General features: G+C 53.7%; 1 protein-coding gene across 3 annotated transcripts in view; it reads right to left on the reverse strand.

The window, feature by feature from the left end:
- KLHL29 (kelch like family member 29) overlaps positions 1-23,294 on the reverse strand; it is a 179,782-nt gene that overhangs the window by 68,679 nt on the left and 87,809 nt on the right. The window contains exon 1 of one of the 3 annotated variants that reach the window (XM_070235856.1): positions 149-957. The exons of the other annotated variants lie outside the window; for them this stretch is intronic. The gene's annotated coding sequence lies outside the window, so the exon portion shown is untranslated. Of the gene's footprint in view, positions 1-148; positions 958-23,294 lie in introns of those variants that run through there. 3 annotated transcript variants of the gene reach the window in all.

The following is a 23,294-nucleotide window of genomic DNA, read 5'->3' on the forward strand; positions in this document are numbered from 1 at the left end:
CAGGAAACAAAGGAAAAGAGTCAATCTCCTGAGGAAAGAACAATTCAACGGACAAGCTTCCTCATCAGAGGCCCTTGCCCATTTCTGTCTGTGGGACAGATGGGAGCTTAGGGTGGGAGAGGGGGATTGGGGATTTAGCCACACTTACCAAGTCTTAGGGAATTTACGGAACAATAGCATGGCTTACAGAGCGTGCTCTAACTAGACAGCTTTCCCGTGTGCCCTGTCTGCAAGCCCCTCAAATCCCAGGTTCTCCGGGGTGCTAGTGGGCTCAGAGGCGCAGAGGTCGCTTCTCCTGTGGTCCGGGGCATCCGAGGGGGAAGGAGCCTGTGCGATGTCCCATTCCGGGCCGTTTGGGGGTGAAGTTTGAACGCTGAGTCCGGAGCCTCTCCACCAGCATCTCCTTCACTGACAAACAGAACCCCTCCTGCCATTAGGGGGCGCTGCAGCCCCTCTCTGCGGCCGGGAATCCCTGAGGCCTCCCAGGCCACCAGCAGGTTTCGTCTTCAGGGTCCTCCTACTGTCGCCATTTCTCCCCTGCGGAATCAGCAGGCGTGCCCCAGCCTGGTACCTCGACGGAGTAGGGAAGGGCTCTGGAAACTCGGAGGCTCAGGCCCTACAGTAGCCATTGCCACCATGGAGGAGGTGGGGGTCTCCTCCTCGACAGTGGGTAACCAGATTCTGAACTGTAAAGCCTCAGGACTTCCAGTTTTTGCCCTAAAATTGGAGAGTTTCTGAGCTTGAAAAACGGCACACTTTCCCAACATTGCTTAGGTCCTTGGTTCCAAAACACTCCCACCAGCTCGATCGCTTGCGCATTTGTTGTTAGTTTGTTCGTTCAGTAAAAAAAGCACAGGGCCCCTGCTCTGTGCCGGACCCTGCCCAAGGCACTGGGGACCGATGACAGAGACTGAGCCTGACCTCGACCGGCTGCTCCTGGCGGAGGCGGAGCGGGGCGGAGCCGCCTTAGACTCCAGACGGAAGCTGGGGGTGCTGGGGGTGCAGGGGCGGGCCCAGGGGGCGACTCGGCGTGGCTACAGCAGGTCTGCTGTCTGTTGTGTCTTTCATGAGTATTACAAGCGAGTTCTTATGCACGAGAAAGCAGTTGGGTTGTGAGAGAAAAAACAGTCTTTTTTTTTTTTCTTTAGGAAAGGTAAATAAGGCCACTCTTATTCTCGGCTCTAGCAACTTTTGAAGCTACGAGCGACTTGCAGTTCAGGAATTTTTATTTATTTTATTAAAATAATGAAATGAACATTCCTTCCTCTACCTCCTCCAGAAAAAACATGGACACGGCTTGTGCACTTTGCAGGCGCCGTGGCGCCCAGGAGGGTGAGGAACAGAGCAGCCGCTGCCGTGAGTCAGCTCGGCCTGACCAGAGCCCCTCCTCCTGCAAAGGGCTCCAGGCCCAAAGTAAATATACCGTGCCCAGGTTCTGGAGGCTTCTGGGGGGACCGTGGGTGGGTCCGTGGCTCTGGCTCTGAACCCAACTCCTGCTAAGCGTTTCTGCCTTTGCCCAGAGTCCCCAGAGGTCCATGACTCCACCAAAGGCTGTCCAAGCATCCCCTAGCCCAAATGCCAGGCCTCCCTGAGTTCCACTTCTTGCCAGGGGGCCGCCAACACGAAGACAGCACAGAAAACAACCAGGAGAACAGCCCAGGTCTGGCGAGCAAGGCAGGGCCCAGGGAGCCTTCTCTGGCCCCCTCCCACTGCCATCGTCTGGGACGTCAGTGAAGCCAAGCAGACATTTGGCCTTTCCCCAGCGTTCCTGGCTATGCTTCTGCTCCTGTGACATGATGGCGCTCAGCAGAGAGAGGCAGACGTGGAGAGCCCTCCTCCTGTCCGGCGCCGTGGAGTGGCCCTATACGCCCATCATCCGGCCTGAGCAGGCTTCTCTCAGCTTCCTTTTAATGAGATGCTAATGGGATGCATCATTAACGCAGCAGCTTTTAAACCCCGAGCTCTTGTAAATTTTCAAAGGTCACATTTTTACGGCGCTGACAGCATCCTGCTTCTTTCAGTGACTGAAGAACACTAAAGACCCTGATCCTTTATGGATGAAGCTCTCTGTGAGGCGGCAGCATGGGCTGTCGCGCCTGCTGGTTGGGGGCTGGGACCCTCCACCCTGCAACAAGCCTCCCTGGGCCCCTGGGCTGTGCTCTACCCGCTTGGGGAGAACCAGTTACACGGTACCCACAGAGCTGCGGCGGGGGCCCTGCTCCCCTCAGGGAAGGTGTGTGGGGCTGCAGCTGGTGCATGGTGCCGAGATGCCTGGCAGGGGGGTAAGGGGGCTGACACCACAGAGGCACTCTTCCTCCCACAGAGCGCCATTTGTTCACCAGGCTGTGCACCCATGAGGCTGCAACAGCCAAGGGGGGGCTGCTTTTTGATAATTTGTCTACCCAGAAGCTACTGGCGGGCGACCTCCATGAGGGCAGGGACCCAGCACAGTGCTGGGCCCAGCTGGTGCTGGCCTGGTGTCGGTGCCCAGGAAATGAATGAATGAGGGCAGGATCTCAGAACTACAGAGTTGGCCAACAGTAGAAGCATTCATCACTGTTGGTTCAATGCGTGCATGAATGTGCGGAGCGCGCTTCAGAAGAATGCGTAATGTGAGTAACAGAACGGAGACGTGAAATACTCAGTGCGCTGGGGAAACGTGATGTAGTGAATTCCCCTCACTGGGGAGATGAGGTTTCTAGACTGTGGGAGCCTCGTATGCTGGGAACCTCCAACACCATTGCCCCAGATGCTGCCAGAGGCTGCTCGAAGGCATAACGCCCCAATCCTCCAACTGATCACGAGAACGTATCAGTCCTCTCCCGTCCCTGCAAAATGCGGTGGAAAATGTGGGATGCTGAGGTTGACTCCCGCCTCTATGGGGTTGGGGGACTGCCTGGAGAAACCAGAACTCAGCCACTTCCACTGTTGCCCAAGTTGGTTAGAAGAAGGCATATCGCTGGAGCCTGGAAGTTAGGGAGAGCTTCGAGCACGGACAGGGCTGGTGCTGGGCCACAGAAGCTAGGCAGGACTCAATAAGGCAGTCAGATTAGGGCCGAGGTTGCCACTGAAGGACCCCGCAGCAACTAGTGCGTTTCTAGCCCAGATATGTTTGATGGAATCCGGCTCCAGAGTCTACTTCTGTGGTTCATGTTGGCTTCCTCTTGGATGAGTGACAATGCCAGCACCCATGTCCCTCTCCCGTGGATGGACCTGCCTCCACAGACCAGAACCTGCAAGACTTGACATTTGTCACTTGTGTCGTGCTGAAGGGCTGGCAGGGACTGCCTTCTGCTGAGCAGCACTGAGTATAGCCGGCCCCTGTCCCTCGTAGCAGTGAGCCCCTCCCTTCCAGGGAGCCCAGAGTCCCCCAGCCCTCACCTTGGTTTAATTGGTCAGACACTGCTTCCACGCTCACTCTGGGCGAGAAGCACCATGGGACATGGAGGCATAGTGATGGTCAAGGCTTGGTTCCCACCCTTGAGGAATTTACACTCAGCGGGATGGGATATACCCGCACCAGGGATCTGCGAGGATGACACAGGCTGGGAACAGCCCCACAGTGTGGTGACACTTTGCCAGCTCTGGGCCTAGCCTTATCAGAGAACTCACAGCCTCTGCCTTGGTCTCTTGGACCCTCCAGACCAGACCAGCTCAGAGAAGAATGCCACCGAGTGACTCTAGTTAACACCATGGAAGCAGCAGATGGTTCAGCCAAACCCTCTCAGAATTCTTATGCACAAATTTGTGAGATATTATAAAATGTTGTTTTAAGCCACTAAAAAACCAAAAAAGGGATACACAGTCTACTGTGTACATTGCAAACCAGCAAAAGATCAAAAAGTCATTTGCGTGTTGCTCTTGACATATAAAGGCAACAGTTTTATATGCATCCCTTTGTGTTCCACAGCGGATTGGGGGCAGCATAAATAGAGTGGGGACTGTAATTACATAACTGCTACAACTAAAGTTAGTGCAAGCACAGCCGGCTGGGTGGGGCGTGAGAAGTGGCCTGGGATGAAAACTGAGAGGCCACAGGGGGAACGCCAGCAGTGGGTAACCTGGGGCTGACTCTGAGTTTGATCTACAGCCTTATTTTTGTCTCATGACTCCCCGTAATTCTCACCTAATTTGGGAAAGAATGCAGATTTCTGGGCCTTACCCCCAGAGCTTCTGATTCAGTAGATTTGGGGTGGGGGACCCCAAAATGTCTATCTTTAACAAGCCTATCAGGTGATGCAGGGTGTCCATGAACCTTACTCTGGACAGCAGTGACAGTCTTGACATTCAAGTTTGCAGGCCCCTGTGCCTGAACGTGGGGAACCTAGGGACTGAAGCTTCTGGGCAGGTCCTGATGGGGACAGGTTTTCAGGTCTTGCTCGTGAGGCTCATGGGAGCCAGCTGCTTGGTGACACTGTCTTCATGGACTCCTGTTCCCAGCCCAGGTTTCAAGGGGTCAGAAGGATGTGTTGACAGACATCAAAGCTATAAATCCATCGCCTCTGGGAAGAGCAAATGACATTTACGGGTCTCTCCGTTCTCATATCATGATTGCTACTGAACTACAAAGAAGAAAATAATCGCAGTTAAATCCCCATTTGGGGCCAGGGGAGGCTTTCTGGGGCCCCTCCTGCCCGCATTAATGAGGCTGCCCTCTCTGGCCCGTGGACCCGGGCCGGCGCCCTCTGCCTCCCCTTCGGAGCAGTGCCATAATGCGCTCTGGAGCCCGATGAAATTTCTAATAATACTAACCAATGATGTGTTAAATTGAGACACTTCTGGCTCGCATGTGGGGAACTGCACGATGGTTTAAAGGACCAGTGCTTACCTTTCTCTATCAATTTGCTGCTAAATTACTGCTTTCAGAGCAACTTACAGAAAAGTAATTCTTTATTTAAATTTTAATTTCAATCTTGTCATTTTAAATATATATTCAGATTCCAATCATATTACAGAATATGATGATGTCTCTGGAGGGCAAGTGTTCCTGCCGGGAGCCTGGGTGGGGGCAGAGGATGTGAAGGGGTGGGGGTGAGGGAGCTGAGTGAGGAGGGAGCGACCCCAGGGGGCAGTTGGTGAGAGCAGCCATGTGCTGGGGTGGGAGATGGAACTGCAGAGGCCAGTGGCCGGCCTCTAACCTGGCCCTGAGATCCCAGGCTTTGTGCCCAGCCCTGAGGGTCATCTGCAAGTATGTTAAGTTGAAACCACCAACCACTTCCTGTGCCCTCTGTGTCACTGGATCACCATAAGGACTCAACAAGCCACAACCATGAACGGATGGCAGGCACACAGATGAGATGGGGCTGCCTGGCCTGCCGCCATCCTAACCGCTCACATTTATTGAGCGCCTCCTACATGCCAGACACGGGCATGATGTGATTTCCTTTCATGAGGAGTTCTGGGTTCTCACCTTCATTTTACAGAGAGAGTAAGGAGGCCCAGAGAAATTCAATAATAGCTACAGTGTGCCAGACTTGGGACTCTAACCCTGGTCTGTTTTATCCTAAGGCCCTCAGAAGTGCTTTCTGATGGCCAGAATGTTCCCAGGCCACCTCTCTCCAGCCTACCCATGCTGTGGCTGACGGCCCCATAAACAGGCTGAGCCATATCAATGCTGTGCCCACACTGTCCTGTTGGGGTAACACTTAGAGCCCCTCCTCTGGAGCCGACAGGAGCACCAGCCATGGCCTCCCTTTCCCCCAATATGTCCAGTCCAACTGGGCCTCCTGCTCTGACCCTGATATCGCGCTGGGGCTGGGGAGCCAGGTCCACTGGGCTTCCATCATTATCTCTCCCACTCTTTAAACCCCGTAGACCCTAAGCCACCACTGATATGTGCCCCCAACCCCTGCCAGTGTGGTCTTGGCCTCTCCAATGGGGCCAGTTCTTCAGTCTCAGACCAGGGCGGCATGGACCACACCTCCACCCCTCTCCAAAGTTGGCAATGTGCTGTGGGGTCCACCCTTCCCATCCCTTCTGTCTTTAGCACCCTACCCCTCCTCTCCCTCCGTCTTCATCAGCCCCTTCCCCTTGGCTTTCCAACACGGGGACTGAAAAATTGTTGTGTGACCACTTCAGCTGACATTCCAGCATCCATCTACCCTCTCTCCTTCTTTTGTGGTCATGCCCTCCATGGGATTCAGTGCCCCTGCTTTGGTGAAACCATCCCCTTCAAATGAACAGTCACCTCTGGTGCCCAATCCAGTAGTATTTCCCCATCCTCGTTCTCTGATTCCTCACACTGGCTTCCTCCTTCCTCCTTCCCGGAACTCCCTTCCCTTCTGTTCCTGTAACAATGCTTCTCCTGGTTTTCTACCTAACCCTCTTCTGGAGCTCCTTCTCTGTGCTGTTCACTGGCTTCTTCTCTTGTCAGTTGTCCGATGTGGACATGCCCCAGGGCTCATGCCAGGCCCTCCCTCTCTCTCTCTCAGGTCCATTTGGGCCCCATCTTCTTTCATAATTATTTTTCTGATATGAAACATCTGTGCGGTAGCCATTGTCTTTGATAGAACTCAGCTTCCTATAGTATTCTAGAAAGAGATTTGCTCTTTCCATTTCTAACATCAATGTCTATACCTTGGAGACATTTTTGCTGAAAGTTCAGCTCAGATGGGCCCCCCTTGCAAACGTACAGCAACCATGGCTGGGGCTGGTTTTCTGTACCGTGCTCTCTCGTGTGCCCTGTCCAGGCCCCCAGCCCCTTCCTCCAAATCCCCTCCCAATGGATGGGCCTTGTGGACAAAAGAAATGATAAATCTGGCAGAACCTTACAACTCAAAGCTTTTAACTTTCCTCTAACAACTTTCAACTGAAAACTTCTTAGTCCCATTTCCAAGTAACTTTTCATCCATTACAAAACCCACAAAATTTTCAAAGGGGCTTTGAAATAAGATCACCTAGAAAAAAAAGCCCAACACAAATGAAAGTCTTTGAAAAGAAAGAGGCCCTTTCCTGAGCTTCAGCTCCCCTCTGATATCAGTTTCCCTTTCATTCTGCTGAAAGGTGCAGGGCAGGCCTGGACCTCAGCAGACGCCTGTGATGTGAGGGAGCGAGTGGCCCAGACGGACGGACGGGGACGAGGAGGAGAGCGAGGGGCACCTGCTCGCAGCGCTGGGATGGGCCTTTCATTGCCCCCCTTCAGTCGGCCCTCACAGCTCCCCTGACGGCCGTGTTCCTTGTAACCTGCCTGGCCTGCTCAGAGGCCCAGCCGCCCTGCCTGTTCCCGCTCACCTCCGCACTGGTGACAACGCAGCTCCCTCCAGAGCAAGGGGACCCATCTTCATTCTTGTCGCCAAAGTGGGCGGGAAGGTGGGCAAGGCGAGGGCAGCCCTGCTCCGGTCTTTGATGGGACATTTCCCGAATCCCAGCCCTGCAGGCAGTGACTCTGGGACCACCCCTCGACCTCCCAGCCTCAGAGCTTATGACACGTCCATCCTCCCAGGGTCAGCTGCAGACTCACAGATGCACATCAGACAACAGCCGTGTCCGGGAGCCTTTGTTATTCTCTGATTTGAAATCCTCAGTGAACCTGGTGAGGAAAAGTCCTCTGTGCAGGGCGGCTGAGCCAAGAGTGGGTGTGGATACGTGTGGGTCTGTCACTGAACTATGTGCTGATCCAGCCTGGCCCTAGAGGCCTAGACTCTGAGCACCGAATATTAACTTTGAACCAGGAGGCCTTTCTGGAGATGGCTTCCAGTCACCCCAAGGGAAGCAGCGGCTCGTCAGAACGGCTTGGCCAGGGGCTGGCCTGGTCCCTCTGCCCCACGACGCCCTCCCAGGCCCTTCCCAGAGGGCACTCTAGGATTAACTAAAGTCTCCTTGTGTGCAGGCCCCACCCGGAGGCAGGAAGAACCCCAAGAATGAGTACAGGCTGACTGTCTGTGACTCCCCTTGGGGTCCCTTCTTCAACAAACACCTAACACTCCCATTAAAACCCCTAAGGCCCACCTTTTGAGTCATGGGCCTGACAGAACATGCCTTGTTTTTGACTCCAGACAAAGGCCGCCGGCGAGAAGGGAGTTCTGAGTTCTGAAGGCCTCCGCCTTGCGACTCACACAGCTGACTCTCGAGCGTGAAGTCAACTGAGAGCTTGACTCTCACGCCGGCAAGACGGTCCTGACACAGACATCTTCGGCGACCTCATTAGAGGCCTAACAAGAGAGAGGATTGTGGCAGGGTCGCCCTGAGGTCAGGCAGGACAAAGAAACAAACAACGCAGCACAAATGTCGCTGTGAGGTGGCTCCTCAGACGGGGCGGCACAGCTGAAGGAGCTAAAATAGTTTTCCTGCCAGGACTTCAAGACTCACTGAAGCAAGTCAGCGCCCGAGTGTGTGTCTCAGGACCGCAGCCTAGATTCTGACGCAGCGTGGGGCTGGGAGTTTGGTGGGAATGATCAGCTCTGCAGTGGAATATTCCAGAAGCATTCAAGGAGGGACTCAGTTTACATTTTCCCAGCCCCAGGTGCTCTCTCTGCTTTCTGCCTGCTCAGGCTGTCTGTCATGAGAGCAGCGTGCAGCCAGGCAGGGTCCTGAGAGAGAGGCATGCCCTCTGGCCACAGTCCAGCTCGGCCCCCTTAGTTCAGAACTGAAGTGGTTTAAGCAATTTTTTTTTTAAAGGAAATGGCGTCATTCAGTACTAGGATGTCTCTCTAGGCTTTGGAAAGTTTGCTGGGCTGACAGATTCTATCTTAACTCACTGGAGGTCCAGGTGCAAGCGGGGCAAGTGGTAAAGTCCTTCCTTAAGAGGTGGCGGAAGGGGCGGGGAGAGGCAGGGAGGCGGCCCTCTTGGGGTAGACATAGATTTCCAGCCCTTGGGAGTGACATTGGAGGAGGAGCAGGGTCGTGGGTGACAGAGCAGTGTCAGGCTCTGGCCCTGCTCTGTAAGAGGATGGAGCAGCCGCTGTACCAACTCCTGGGGCAGCTGGACCTGGCTCACCATGGAGACAGTTGGGAGATGGCGTGGGAGCTTCCTAGATGGGGCTGCTTGCCGTGGATCCCTGGGTCAGGGAGAGGAGGGTCCCAGACAAACACCCTCCTCTACTGATGCCCCTTCCTCAGCAGGGGCCCAGACTGCCTGGGCCAAGGCTGCCCCCCTTCCCCTGCACGCGGTGCTGCCTGGCCGCCACAGCTCCATCCCTCTGTGCCGAGGCTCATGGGCTCAGCTATATCATTCATTCATTTATTCACCCCACACTTACTGAGAAGCTAACCTGTTTTGGAGACACAACGATGAATAGCCTGTGGCCTAGAGGAGCTCACAGGCTAATGGAGGAATCAGACTCATAATTACGACAGCCAATGCCTACTGAACCCTTAGATGTGCCAGTTTATAACCCTTAAGGCCCAAAAGTTTGAGGCCAAGGTCTGGGTGCCCATCTCCATTCTGCACTGTGTTAGTCAGCTCGGGCTGTTATACAAAATACCCTAGGCTGGGTGACAAAGCAGCAGACAGTTATTTCTTGTAGTTGGGGGGGCTGCAAGTCTGAGATCAGGGTGCCAGCATGGTTGGGCTCTGGTGAGAACTCTTCCCGGCTTACAGATGGCCGCCTTCTTGCTGTGTCTTCACATGGCAGAGAGAGAGAAAGCTCTAGTCTCTTCTTTTTTAAGAACACTAGTCCCATCACAGGGGCCTCACCCTCTTGACCTTTTCCAAACCTAATTATCTCCCAAAGGCCCCATCTAAAGTACCATCAGGAAGGGGGGCTAGGAGTCAACATATGAACTGGGGGGAGGGTACACAGTTCAGTCCATTGCACCCCCACAGCATGCACACAGTGGCTGTCCAGAAAATGCTTGCTGAATTGAGTGAAATTCTATCTGCCTGTGGTTTCTCTGCTCCGCCTTGTCCACCAGACCCTGGAGTGTTTAATGGAGCGACACCCACAGGCCTGACCAGCGTACGGCTGGCCCTCCCACCAGCTCTAATTTTCTGATGGTTTGCTTTTTTCTCTCACAACATAATCTCCATGATCTCTAGTCTTTCCCGAATGCTGTTGAAAGCCTTGTTGTATTTATCTCCGAGGAATCCGCCGTGCCCCTGTGCAAGTTTCCATTGTCATGGTTCATTTTAATTTCCTCTAAGGCTGTTGGCTACTCTTGTGCTCAGAAATAGCTTGTTCCACTTAATAAAAGCGCTTAAATATGCAGACACGAGAAGTTTCCTTTGCTTGCTCCTAAACAACCCAGTAAATGGAGTGAGTTGCAGGCCCTGCCTCATGCAGTTAGGCTGAGCACACGCCAGGTGGCTTCCCAGGAAGGAGACGCTTGGAATCAAAGGCATAAGGGCAGAAGTAGGATCCGACAGCTTCTGGTGGAGACCCAGCCAGCCTGGGTGCCCACCTCTTCTCCCGAAGTGCTACCCCTCTCCATTATGCGGAGGGCTCTGGCCCTACTGGAAGGTCTGGGTTTGAGGCTTGTTCCACCTCTAACTTGTCTTGTGAGCTCACAAGTCAACGCACTTTTCGGAGCCCCTGCTTCTTCATTTATAAAACTGGCATGATAACCCTTCTTCCCAAGACTGATTTCAGAGACTACTGGAAACCCCCTACTTCCAGGGCCAAGCACAGCAGCTGAGACAAAGCAGGGGGCTCAGCAGGTGGCACCTATTATTACTATTAGGGGACCCAAGAAGGCAAGAGGGATGCTGAGCCCCAGGCAGAGTCCCTTCGACATCAGTTTTCTCTGGGCTGCTGGGGCGTGAGGATCCCTCACAGGCTGTGGATTATCAAGAGGACAAAGGGGAGGAGAGCAGGCTGGATCCTGATTCACATGCCAGGATCTGGGAAGCTGGGCTTCCCACAGATGTGGCAGCTAGTCTGAATTGCAGGTCAAGGTCTTAGAGCTGTGTTGGGCTTGTAGACCCAGCCAGCCAGGGGCAGAGTTGCAGGGCACCTTTCTTTGGCTTAAATAACAATTAGGAACCAAGAGACTAGGGTGGCTGCTGGATGGGAATAGGAAGGGAGGCACGAGGCACTGACTTAAAATTCCCGAAGGAATGGCAGCTGAAAGGCATCCATTTTATTGGCTCAGGAAGCCAATTCTTGCCCTGTGGTGCTTGGCATGACACCGAAGCCTCCTGGCCCTATAGAGAAACCCTAAGCTTAGCTCTGGGATGGGGGTGGGGCCAGGCAGAGCAATACAATAGTCTGGGTCATAAGTGCCCCAGAGAGGGTCCAGGCAGCCAAGTGCAGCTTACCCTCACGAGAATCACCTCCGGGGGCTATTCTCCCTGGAATCACACCTATAAATACCTCCTAAACAAGCCCTGCCCCCTCCCTCATCTTCGTCCAAGTTCAGCACTGACATCACAACTTACGGTGCTCAGGCAGGGTTAATTTATAGGTTCACTTGAGGTCACATACGTAAGTCAAGAGCAGAGATGGGGGACCCTCCAAACCTAGACCTTGGTCACAGCCAGCCTGCAGCTCTCTCCTTCTGTATCTGCCTCCTTCTGAACAGAAGGCTCCAACCACCCACACCGTCCGTGCTATACAACTCCGCCCCCTGGACAACACCTACGTTTGCATGTGCACACGAGTTTACATACGTGCACGAGTGTCGCACACAGGCACTCGCCTACTTACACAATAAGCCCAGACACATGCATTCCACACTCCCACGCGAACCCACGCCTGGGCAGTGGGAGGCCTCCGGCCCCCAGAGGGCAGGAGACGCCGGCAGACACCCCCTGCCTGCCCCACAGGATCTATTTTCTGTCAACGGCTCTGAAACACACAGTCCCCCATGGACACTTTGAGCTTCCCTCCCCGACACTTTCTCCTAAATCAGCTTCCAATCTGACTCATTTCAGTTTTAAAACAAGAAAACATCAACAAACACGATGGAGGGAAACAGATGGTAACAATTACAGGAGGGAGAAAACAGAGCCGTTCCAACTATAAGGGGCAGGCGAACATATTGCCCCTAGATGGTGCGTCATCCCCCCTCCACCACTGTGTAAACCTGGGTGCAGGGACAGGCCAGTACCGGAGGGGCCGCGCTGACCTCCGAGCACCACAGGGCAGGCCCACCGGAACCCGGCAACTGCCAGTTCTCCAGGGAGGAAAGGACAGTTGTTCCAGCACATTCCAGGCTAGCTCACTACCTCTGACGCCCTGTCTGAAGTCTGAGATCCGAGTGGGACAGCTCCCCCCTCCCCCCCAGCATGCGGGGCCCACGGTGACAGCAACAACCTGTCTCACCCAGCAGACTGTGAGCTCCCGAGGGCAGGACGAGGTTTCCCACTGTGTGTGTTGGTTAGAGCTGGGCTGCTGGGTTCAAATGCAAGTCCTGTCACTTACAAGTGGGGCGGAGTGGGTCAAACTGGTGGGCCTCTCCGTGCCCTCCTTTCCTCACCCCTAAAATAGACATAAGTCTAGAACGTACACCATAGGATTATGAGTTAATAAGTACACAGGCCTTAGAACTCTGCCTAGCACACAGTGGGGCTAGATGTGGATGCCATCTTGTTATTACCCATGCGGATAGCCGACTTCTTGTCTGGCTCTCAGTCAGCATTGGTAGAGGCCTGTCAAGTGGAGGGATGAGGAGGTGGGTCTTAAGCCGGGCATGAAAGATTGGCCTTCCAGGCAGGGGAAGCCACGCACTAAAGTCAAGGTTCAGAGGATAAGCCCTTGTTGGAGTGGCGTGCCCGAGGGTCTGAGAGCAGACAGCCAGGTCCAGGGTCCTGAGCTGCCATTTGCTGTCCTCCATCTCCTGAGACTGCCTTCCCTGGTGGTTCCAGTAGGACAAGGGCTTGCCCTCCAGTACATCAGACTGGTGGAGAGACAGGAAAGGAAACAGGTGCGACCCAGAGAGATCAAGTGCTGTGACAGAGCGGGGGCACCTACCCCAGTCCTGTGGGTCCGGGAGAGCTGCCTGGAGGTGGGGGCTGAGTCCTGAGCAACAGGAGGAGGGGTGTGGGGGTAGAAGGAAGGGTGATGTACTGTTCTGGGCACAGGGAGCCTGATGCCTTTGGAGTCAGAACATCAGAGTGTCCACAGTGAGGGATCTGAGTCCCTGTTCCTTCATTACTGAGTGCCCCAGGCAAGGATTCAATGTCTCTGACTCTCAGTTTCCCCATCTGCATAATGGGAATTATAATCCCCTTCTTCCCTGGCCGAGCGGGCCTCGAAGGAAGGCTGTGTATCAAGAGTGCCTGGCCACTCCTAGCATGCTGCTGTGCTCGCCGCAGGGGCCACCGTGAATCTGCCTGATATTTTCTAATTTTCATTTGCTTTTTCTAGTTTCTTCTTTTTTTTACTGAAGTATAGTTGACACAATATTATATTAGTTTCAGGTGTACAACATAGTGATTTGACATTTATATACATTACAAGATGATCACCATGACAAGTCTAGTAACCGTCTGTCTCTGTACAAAGTTATTACAGTGTTATTGCCTGTCTCCCCTGTGCTGTCTGTTACTTCCCCATGACTCATCTACTTTATAACTGGAAGTTTGTACCTCTCAATCCCCTTCACCTATTTCGCCCATCCTCCCACTCCATCCCGCTTGGTGACCACCAGTTTAGTGAATCTGCCTTTTAAACGGGACTTTCTCCCTCGTGTATGCGTCCCGTTCGTTCTTAGCCTCCTTTACACACGCACGCTCTCACGTGGCGTGAGCCCTCCCAGCACACCAGTGACCACAAACGTCCTCACCTGCTGCTGTGGACTGAATGTTTGTGTCCTCCCAGAACTCTTACATTGAAACCCTAGCCCCATGTGATGGTATTAGGAGGTGGGGCCGTTGGGGAGTGATTGGGTCCCGAAGGTGGGGCCCTCCTGGAAGGGATCAGGGAGAAGACACGAGAGAGTTTCCTTCCTCCCTCGCCTCTGCGCACATGAGGACACAAGGAGACGCGGCAGCTGGCCACCCTGAAGAGGGGTCTCACCGGAACCCGATCGTGCTGGCACTTGATCCCAGCCTTCCAGCCTCCAGAACTGTGAGAAACATATTTCTGTTGTTTCTAAGCCTCCTGGGTTATGGCATTTTGTACGGCAGCCCGAGCTAAGATACACATGCACCCTCCCACGTGTTTGCATCCAGGGTACAAAGAGACACCAGTCGGCATGCACGGATGCCCATATCTCCCCCTTTGCCCCAACACGTGCTTACCCCTGGTTCTCCAGCCCCCAGACTCTGATGAGCCTCTAGCCTCGGGGGATGTGCAGTGTCTGTCCCTATTCCAGGGTCCTGGATACGGCGTGATGCGTTTAACCACCACAGAGTGACATCATTCTGGGCTCATTTTGAGCGTCAGGCAGAAGCAGGCTGTGGAAGCCCCAGGATGAAGGGGAGGAGGGCATATTTCACCCCCTCCTCGCCCCCTCCCAGAGCCTGTTACTCACAAATGTAGATCAGGCAGCTTGTCTGGTAAGCACTCCCCAAATGGAGAGGGCTGACTCTCTGCTGCTCAGTATTTTGGCAGCTCCTTCTATTTTAAAACATATTAATGCCCCCGCTTGTTCTCCTGGGGGGCTCAGCATTTTCAAATGCTTTTCAGTCTGCCCGCTTCCCGTCCTGGAGGAGTCTTTCCTGTTAGTGCCCGGGCCCAGCGCGCTCCTCCCCACACAGATGCTCCAGATGCGGCCTCTCCCAAGCTTCCCAGGAGGGAGGGATGCAGGCTGGGAGTCGGGAGGCCTGGGCTCTGAGCGACCTGGACAGGACCCTTCTCCCAGAGCTCTGGGTTTCATTTGAAGAATGGGCAGTTGGAAAATAGCAGCGTGTCTTAGCCTGGAGGATCTTTTCTGTTCACTCCCCTGGGGAGCACCCCTGGTGCACTGAGGGAGACCTGAGGCTCTCAGTCAGAGTGCTGGTGCCCCTGCTGCTGCTGCTGCGGGGTGGAAACTGAGAGCTATGCCCTGGGTGCTTCCAAGACCAGTCCCCTTCACAGGCAAACACTGGTTCTTCTCCACCAGGGCACTGGGGCTCGGAGCACTCTGGCCCTCCTCCAAGGCGGTCCCTGCAGTGGGTCTGTGCCCCGGAGCTGCTGAGCTGAGCACCATTGAAGACAACATCCCACCAGCTCCCTGGATGCTGGTCCCACGGTGGTGACCCGGAGTCTCATACAGTTTGCCCACGTGGTGGTTCTCAGCACACGTGGCATATGTTGGCCTCTACACAGCCATCTCTGTGGGCTTGGCCTCTCTCTTTAAGTGTTGGTATTTCTCAGGGCTCTACCATTGTTCTTCTCATGACTTCCTCCCCTATACCTGGATGGGATCCTGCTCATGCTTCTGGACTTACTGTCTGATGGCTAAATCTTTGCCACTTTTAAATTCCTGACCCCACATTCTTAAATGCCTTCTGGACATCTCCAGTAGCATGTTCCACCTGCACCTCAAACCCAGTGTGTCCTCCACGGGATTCCCAACCTCCTCCTCCCCAGCCCGGATCTGCTCCCTCCGTCTACGCTCAGTGCCGGAGCTGGCCCACCACGCCCTGTTACCAAGGGGGACAGGGACTCAGCTCTAACAGCCCGCTCATCCCCACACATCAGCTTTGCTGACGCTCTCTCCATATTCCTCTAGCAGCCCTGACCACTCTGCCCACTTCCATCCGCCTTCCGCCTGGCCTCCCTCTCACCTGTGGGGTCCACCCTATTCTGATCTCCGTGTTGCAGCCGAGTAGTTTTCTAAAACGTAAATAGGACCACATCACTCTTCCTTCTAAAACCCTCCAGTCCCATCATCTAAAGGGTCGAGTCCAAACTCCCTGATGTGGTTCCCAAAGCCACCTGGCCTCTGGGTGCCATTGCTCACCATCCCACCTGGCACTTCATTCTCCCCAGTATTCCCTCCCAGGCTGCCACTTCTTATCTCCATGGCTTGGCCCAAGCCTTCCCCTCCGCACGTCCACTGGGCTCTCCTTCACCAAGGCTCACTCCATCTTATCCTTGAAGACTCAGCTCGGGTACCATCTCCTCCAAGAAGCCTTCCCTCAACAGCCCCCGGCCCCGGCAGGGCCACATGCATCGCCTCTGGTTTTCCAACACACCCCACAGAGATGGAGCCCCGTGTGTGCTACTGGATTGTAATTCCTGTTTGCTCCTCTGTCCCCCACTAGACCATGAGTGCCTTGAAGCGAGACCGTGCCTTATCTCCAGGATTGGGTCCGCGTGTAGTTGGGGCTGAGTGAAAGTCTGAGGCCTGAATTAAGCCTTAATAGGGAAGCTTCTCCGTGATGCTCTGAGAGGGTGGGGCAGGGCGCTCTGCACTTAACACAGTTGCTGGCTTCATCGAGGCGCCAGACATGCCTCCATCCCCCTCTTCCTGCTCCGATTCCAGGGTGAAGCGAGTTTTGAGTCCTTTCTAATCAAGCTGTCAATAGGGAGCCCTGACACGAGGCACTGACTTTTCGCCAAAGGGGAGGCGGCTTCCCCTCTGCGTTCTGCGTCCTGGCGGTCGGTTCATATTTTTAGACCGCAGTCTCTTCTGTCGTCACAGACCATGGCTCGCTTCTGGGCCACTGGGACCTGGTTTTCTAAAATCAGTGTCAGGGCTCCTGTCACAGGGCGGCTCAGACTTCAAGAGGGGCCACAGCCGAGGCCTGCGTGAGTGGACCTAATTCCGTAATCCATTTCTCCCCATCCCCCCGTCACTTTGAGGCCCCAGACCTCTCTGAGAGCACCCACCACACTCAAAACATCCCACTGGTCCAGGCCAGGACCAGGCACTTACACATAGGGGAAGTGGGCCCTGGCTCCCGGGCAGCCCTGGAGAGGCCCCCAGGTGTCACATGTTAGGCTCAGAGCCTCACCTGCCGCGGGGACAATCACAGACCTGGGTATTGTAAAGCATTTCATGCACATTTTCCTTTGCCTTCTGGCAGGGGGTTAGCAGAGGGGCAGTCCTCAAGTCTGGGGACCAAGGAGCAGGGGCTCTGGCTGGAATCTGCCCCCTGCAATCGAGAGGCTGTCCTCCCCTGGCCGAGGAGCTGCAGCTGCTGGATGTGTGTCTGCCCGCTCCGTCTCCCAGCAGCCACAAGTTAGGTCCAGGAACAGGGAGCAGGCAAGAGGCTAGAAAGCAGAGACCCATGGACAGCAGGTGTGGCCGAACTACCGTATCTATGTGGTTGTGTGGTGCTTATGTGCCCTGGCAAATGTTCCCGTCCACCTGGAGGGTGCCTGTGATGGTTAATTTTCCGTGTCAACTTGGCTGGGCCATGGTGCCCAGATATGTGGTCATACATTATTCTGGATGTTTCAGGGAGGGTGTTTCGGGTGAGATTAACATGTAAATCGGTGGACTTTGAATAAACAGATGGCCCTCCCTAATGTGGGTGGGCTTCATCTGATCAGTTGAAGGCCTAAATAGAACAAAACACCGACCCTCCCTAAGCGAGAGGGAATTCTGCTAGCAGACGGCATTTGGCCTTGAACTACGACTCTTCCCTGGGTCTCCAGCCTGATGGCCCACCCTGCAGATTTTGGACTTGCCGGCCTTCATAATCACACGAGCCAGTTCCTTAAAGTAAATACTCTCTCTCTCTATACATCCTATTGGTTCTGTTTCTCTGGAGAACTCTGACTAATAAAGCTCCTTTATCGAAATTGCACCTTTATTGCATAAGGACTAGTGGGCACCCTGGGAGGGAGAGCCACCACTCGTATGGGGTACGTGCTGCATGTCCAGTGAAAGCCTGGGCATGCCCTGGCCTGAGGGGTCCCAGGTCCCGGTGGGAGGGCCTGTGATGTTCTTATAGCGAAGAATCACTGCCCCATCCCAGGCTGTGACTTCCCGAGGTGGGCAGCCTAGCAGGTCCCCCAAACTTTCAAGAACTGCAAACCTGGTCATGCGACTCCTGCTTCGACCTCCTCAGGGGCTTGCCACTGTCCTCAGGACAAAGCTCGAGCCCTGCCCTGCAGCCCACGAGTCCCTCCAGGACCAGGCCCCCATCTGGTCACCAGCCTCATGCCTCACCACGCTCCTCACACACTCTTGCACCCTCCTCCTCCGTCCCCACCTGTTCTTTTCCTGTCTCTCTGCCTTTGTATTTACAGCCCTCCCGGGAGTGCTCTGCCACCACCTCTTTGCCTGCCTAACTGGAACTTAAACTCCAGCACAGGCGTTACCTCCTCCAGGAAGCCTTCCCTGACCACTCTCTGTGCCCAAGTCTGGGCTGTATCTTCCTTCTCTGGGCTGGGATGGGGCTCGGGGCTGATCTTGATCTTGGGACTCCTTACAGGGTAATTGCTTCCTGCAGGCTGTGAGTTCCTGGAGGGCCTGGGCTGGGACATAGTCGGCATGATAAGTGTTGAATAAATGAATGAGAGTACAAATGAAATAGTCACTTCATACGGCTTCTTGGGTTTTCCCCAAGAAATGCTTTAAAACTCTCCAGTGGGTCACTCAGACTCATTTTGCACCATTTTCATAGACGGGATGCTGTTATTTGCTGAGACCCTAAAGTCATGTGTTGTCTTGTGGGTTTTGATATATCTGGTGAAAAGTGCTGATGATCTAAATAGGAAAATGATAAAATTTTATTGAGCATTAACTCTATTATAAAGCACAGAGCTAAATTCTTTACTACATAATCTACTCCTCATAACAAGGTTCACAGGTGAGCCTCAGAGAGGTTTCTTAACCTGCTCAAAGTTACACAGCTGACAAAGTGAGACATGAAGCTGGATCTCATTAGGAAACCTGTGTGCTTAACTGCTGGACCAGAAAGCCTAGGATTACTTTTATTTTTGATAACAGTGCCTAGGTGGGCTATAGAATCTGTACCAACTGGAGCCCCCACCCCATGTGGACTCCGTAAGTGAACCCCCCAGACCACAGCTGCCCGTTGGTGTGGATGCCAGACGATACTCAGCCTCTGAGGCAGGAATCTCAGCTCCTCTCAGTTCCCAGTCTTGGGTCTGTGCCCTGTGGCCCCTCCCTGCCCCTCCCACCAGCTCCAGGGTCCATTGCCTGGGCAAAAACAGAGGCTGAGCTGGTAAAAAGGGGTCAGGACCTCTGGTGGCTGAGGGCCACCTGGAGAGATGCAGTTTTCAAGGGCCAGGACAGCTGCCAGAGGCGGCCAGAGGGTTTTCTGTTTTTCTACCAAAGCAGTCCTGAGGGTGTAGGGGGGACTCTTGCATGGATGGGGTTTCAATCCCAGTGAAAGGGTGTCTACAGCACTCAGATCCTGTTTGGTTTTACTTCCAGGAGCTCAGGGCGACCCCGAGGCCAGGCCCGCCACGGGAAGCCCAGCCAGGCTGGCAGTGGGGGGCTTGGAGTCCTGGGTCTCCAAAGGACCTCTGCCTGGGTCCTTCGCTTTTCCAACGGGCACTCTGGGTGGGAGGAGCCCGTGGGTGCCAGGTGAGAGAGGCCAGGGCTATGCCCTTGCCCTCCTCCGCATACCACCCTCTCCTCATTTCCATTCAAGCAGTTCACAGCCTCCGATTTTCTCAGCAGAGAGGTGTGGCCAGAGAGCCACTGGCCTCATTCTGAACACTTTGGGGATTCAGGGACCCTTTTTTCTCATAGAGGACACAGTGGATCTGGTCAGGTTATGGATTCAGGAAAGATTTTAATATTTCAGTCCCTGCCTTATTAATGCCACCTGTACTAGTCAGGGTTCCCCAGAGAAACAGAAGCAATAGAAGACATGTATACGTACAGAGGAAAGACTCATTATAAGGAATGGGCTCATGCGATCATGGAAGCTGAGAAGTCCCAAGGTCTGCAGTCGGCAAGCTGGAGACCCAAGAGAACCAATGGTGTACATTTTAGTCCAAAAGCTGGCAGACTCGAAGGCCAAGAAGGGCTGATGTTTTACTCTGAGTCTGAAGGCAAGACGAAATCAATGTCCCAGCTCAACTGGTCAGGCAGGAGGAGTTCCCTATCATCCGTGGGAGAGTCAGTCTTTCTGCGGTATTTAGAGCTTCAACTGATTAGAGAAGGCCCACCTACATTAGGGAGGGTAATCTGCTTTACTCATTTCACAGATTCAAATGTTATTCTCATAGACCACCCAGAATAACATTTGGCCAAATATCTTGGCCCCTCATTGGCCCAGTCAAGTTGACACATAAAATTAACCATCAAAACATGCACTACAACTTCCACAATTGTATCACCTCTTATTGCTATTTTTATATGAATTTGTCCTCTGGGTAGGGAGAGTCTGGGCAGGAAAAAAAAAAAAAAAAAGCCAAAACAACAGGAATTCTAAGCAGGCCTTGAGAATTCCTTCCATGATGACGGAATTTTCCTCTGGCTCTCCCTTCTCAGCAAACGCTGCCCGCTCCCAGGAGAGGTGGGAAGTCTGCCTTTTCTCCACCCCCAGCAAATGAAAGAAACAACGTCGCACTCCGACCACATGTGCTCCCACGTCTCAGGATTTGCTCCACCTAGCTGGCCTCCTAACTATTCAGACTATAACGGGCAGTGTCTTCTGTGCTGCCAACACCCTTGGGTACCTCTGCTGGCCTGGCCTTCCCAAGCTGCTGCTTTATGCATTACCCACAACATCAAAAATGTTCCACTGGCGGTTTCAAGATTCCTAAAAAATAGATTCAAAACATCTTTAATACTCTCTGAAGAAACAATGTATCACAGGAAAAGCTGTAACCTTTAGTATTGCTGATATTATCCAGACTGAGGGCTGATTAGGAAGGTAACCACAGCCAATTCTTATTCTGTGTGGCTGCTGCTGGAGGTGCATTGTAGTCCGTGCACCCACTGTTCGTACTCCCAAGAAAGGACGCTGCTGAATTTCCAAGTGTCTGCCTAATGCCCTTTTATGTAACCAGAAAAAGAGACACAGCACTTGAAGGTGATATTTTCCAAGAAACAGCCTCCCCCTATTAATACAACATCCCTGAAAATAATCCTGACCGTTTCTACAGCAATAACGAGTCCTGCATGGAATGCATTTTCCTTCCTTTTTTTCCCATCACAGAGCTGTGAGCACGGAGCTGCGGCTGAGTCTGGCCAAGGCCAGTTGGACAGAGGGAACGCTAAACGAATTGTTATGTATGCGAGCTTCACAATGACCAAAAGCCAGCCAGAGACTCTCTTCCCCCAAAAGGACGGGGACAGGTGTGGGGTGGGCGTCAGGTCCACGGAGGCCTCTGGACCGAGTGGCTCCCGCGAGGGTCCACGGCACGTGGAGCTGCCTTGCCCGAGAAGGATGCAGCCGGGAAATTAGATACTTGAATTTTCCAGGTTGTTTACCTTCGTTTCTTTCTGAAGGTTAATGTTATGGGCAATCAAAGCAAGCTGAGAGGAGGAGGCGAAGGCAGAAAAATGGAAGCCCTTCAGATCAGTGAAAGGTTTCGTTTACCTTTGGTAAATAAAAGTGTGTTCATATTTTCACAAGGATATTTCTATTTCACCAGCTTACAGTTCAAACTGGGCTAGGCAAACACACTGCCGTGGGCTAATCCAGGGAGGAAGCTCAGAAATGGGAAACAGAAACCAAATGTAGGATCCCCCCGTGGTCCTCCCTTAGCACTGGGAGTCAGAGCAGCTTCTGGCTGTAGCTGGTGCCCAGGGAAGCTCCAGGCTAGCCTTCCGGCTGCCTGTCCTGGTCTGGGGGGTCCTCCATTGTGAGCGACCCTGGGAACAGCACCAGAGCCGCCCACACTCAGTGCAAACCACGGAACCCTCTCTCACGCGCTCTGTGTCCTTGGACAGGTCGCTGGACTTCTCTGAACCTGTTTCCTGATCTGTAAAAAGGGGACAGTATCAATCTTACAGTTCACGGGGTGGGCAAGAATGATGGATGTCAGATCCACAGCCCAGGGCCTGGCCCGGATTTGGCCTCTTCAAAATGATAGCTGCTATTATTCTCATTATTCCAGAAAATGTCTTTGTGAATTGTTCGCTGGGTGATTGAAACTATGTTTCTTTTTAATAAAATCTTGATTTACAAAAGGCCTGAAGGCACCTCAATTTTCTTTATTCAGCGGAATAGGGAGTGTCGTGAGGACAATATTTAGAAAGTTGGCAGATCTTTCACTCTTATCTTTCATTGCCATATTTTGTTTCTCGTCCTTTCATCTTTCGCTCTTTCCTTCAGCTTAAGAAAGGTTGGTTTGGGTAAAATGAGAGTTACGAGGCCTCCACACCCTCCATAGCCTTCCGGTCACAGAACTGAAGAATGCAACGAACACAGGCTGGGTGTGAGCTTTCCGTGGGGCTCAATGGAAGAATAGGAGTTGCGTCAGAAAAGAAAGGCCGACTGCTGCCTGGGGCTCCCTGGGGCTCCCTGGGGCAGAGGGTCAGCGGGGGAGCTGCAGTGGGACTGCAGGGGGGTGTAGCCTCGTGGACATGCTGCCACTGGGGGCGTGGCAGGAGCAGGCCTGGCTCAGTGGACAGGAGCAGAGAGGGCCACACTCCCTGCTGGAACCCACAGGCCCAGGGAGGTCATTCACATGAGCCTTGAGGGGACTGACCCTGGGATCCCTCATGGGGAGGAATCGAGGTCACCAGAGGCCACTGTGAGCTTGGTTCCCAAAAGAGAAGCAGAGGTGGGAACGTTTGCTGACGGGACAGAAACGAGCAGTGGCTTATGCTGAACAAGGGGGACGGTAACATTGCTCTGCTAAGGGCCAGTGCAGCCGAACGAGACTGATGTGGCCACTTCATTTTAATCCCAAACCCTCAGTGCCAGCCGCGTCCACGCAGTGACCCCGACGGGTGTGTAATCATCCGGCTGCACATGCGGAGCGTGCCAGTGCCTGTGGGTGTGAAGCCACCTAGACTGGAATAATGGGTTTTCTCTGAGGATCTGGGGAGCCGGGGCAGGAAGCTCAAATGAGGTGCAGCGTCAGCAACGTTCCTTCTTGCCTGGTGTATTGTACAGAAGCTTGGCGGCTGCCCCGGGGCACATGCCCGCCCGCTGTTAGATGAAGCCTGGTTCCACAGAGCCTGGGACCTCCTCCCTGGCACCATGCCCATTCCAACAAGGTAACTTTCAGAGCAGAAGGCGGTAGAGAAAGGCCCCTGGGCACATGGACTCCTGGCCTTGGGCCACGGATGTGGCCTTCTCTGAGAGTGCATTGACCTCAGCTCTGCCAGCTCCTGACGGCTCCAAGATCAAAGGCAGGGTTAGGGGAAGGTGTAGGCGTCTTCCCCAAGCACCGACCATCAGGATGCTGAAACATTAGCTGCAAACACGAAGCACCAAGAAAAATACTTGGACTTTTCTGCTAATTTTATTAAGGCATAACAGGATTTCAAACCACGCTAGATTTTGAATAAAGCCACCCAATGTCAGAGATGCTACGCAAAGCCCACAGGCGTGGAAGAGCCAGGATTGATGTTCCGGCGGCCACCTGTACCCAGAGTGGTTT

The sequence above is a fragment of the Equus caballus genome, chromosome 15 (assembly GCF_041296265.1).
Source record: "Equus caballus isolate H_3958 breed thoroughbred chromosome 15, TB-T2T, whole genome shotgun sequence".
Classification (NCBI taxonomy): Eukaryota; Metazoa; Chordata; class Mammalia; order Perissodactyla; family Equidae; genus Equus; species Equus caballus.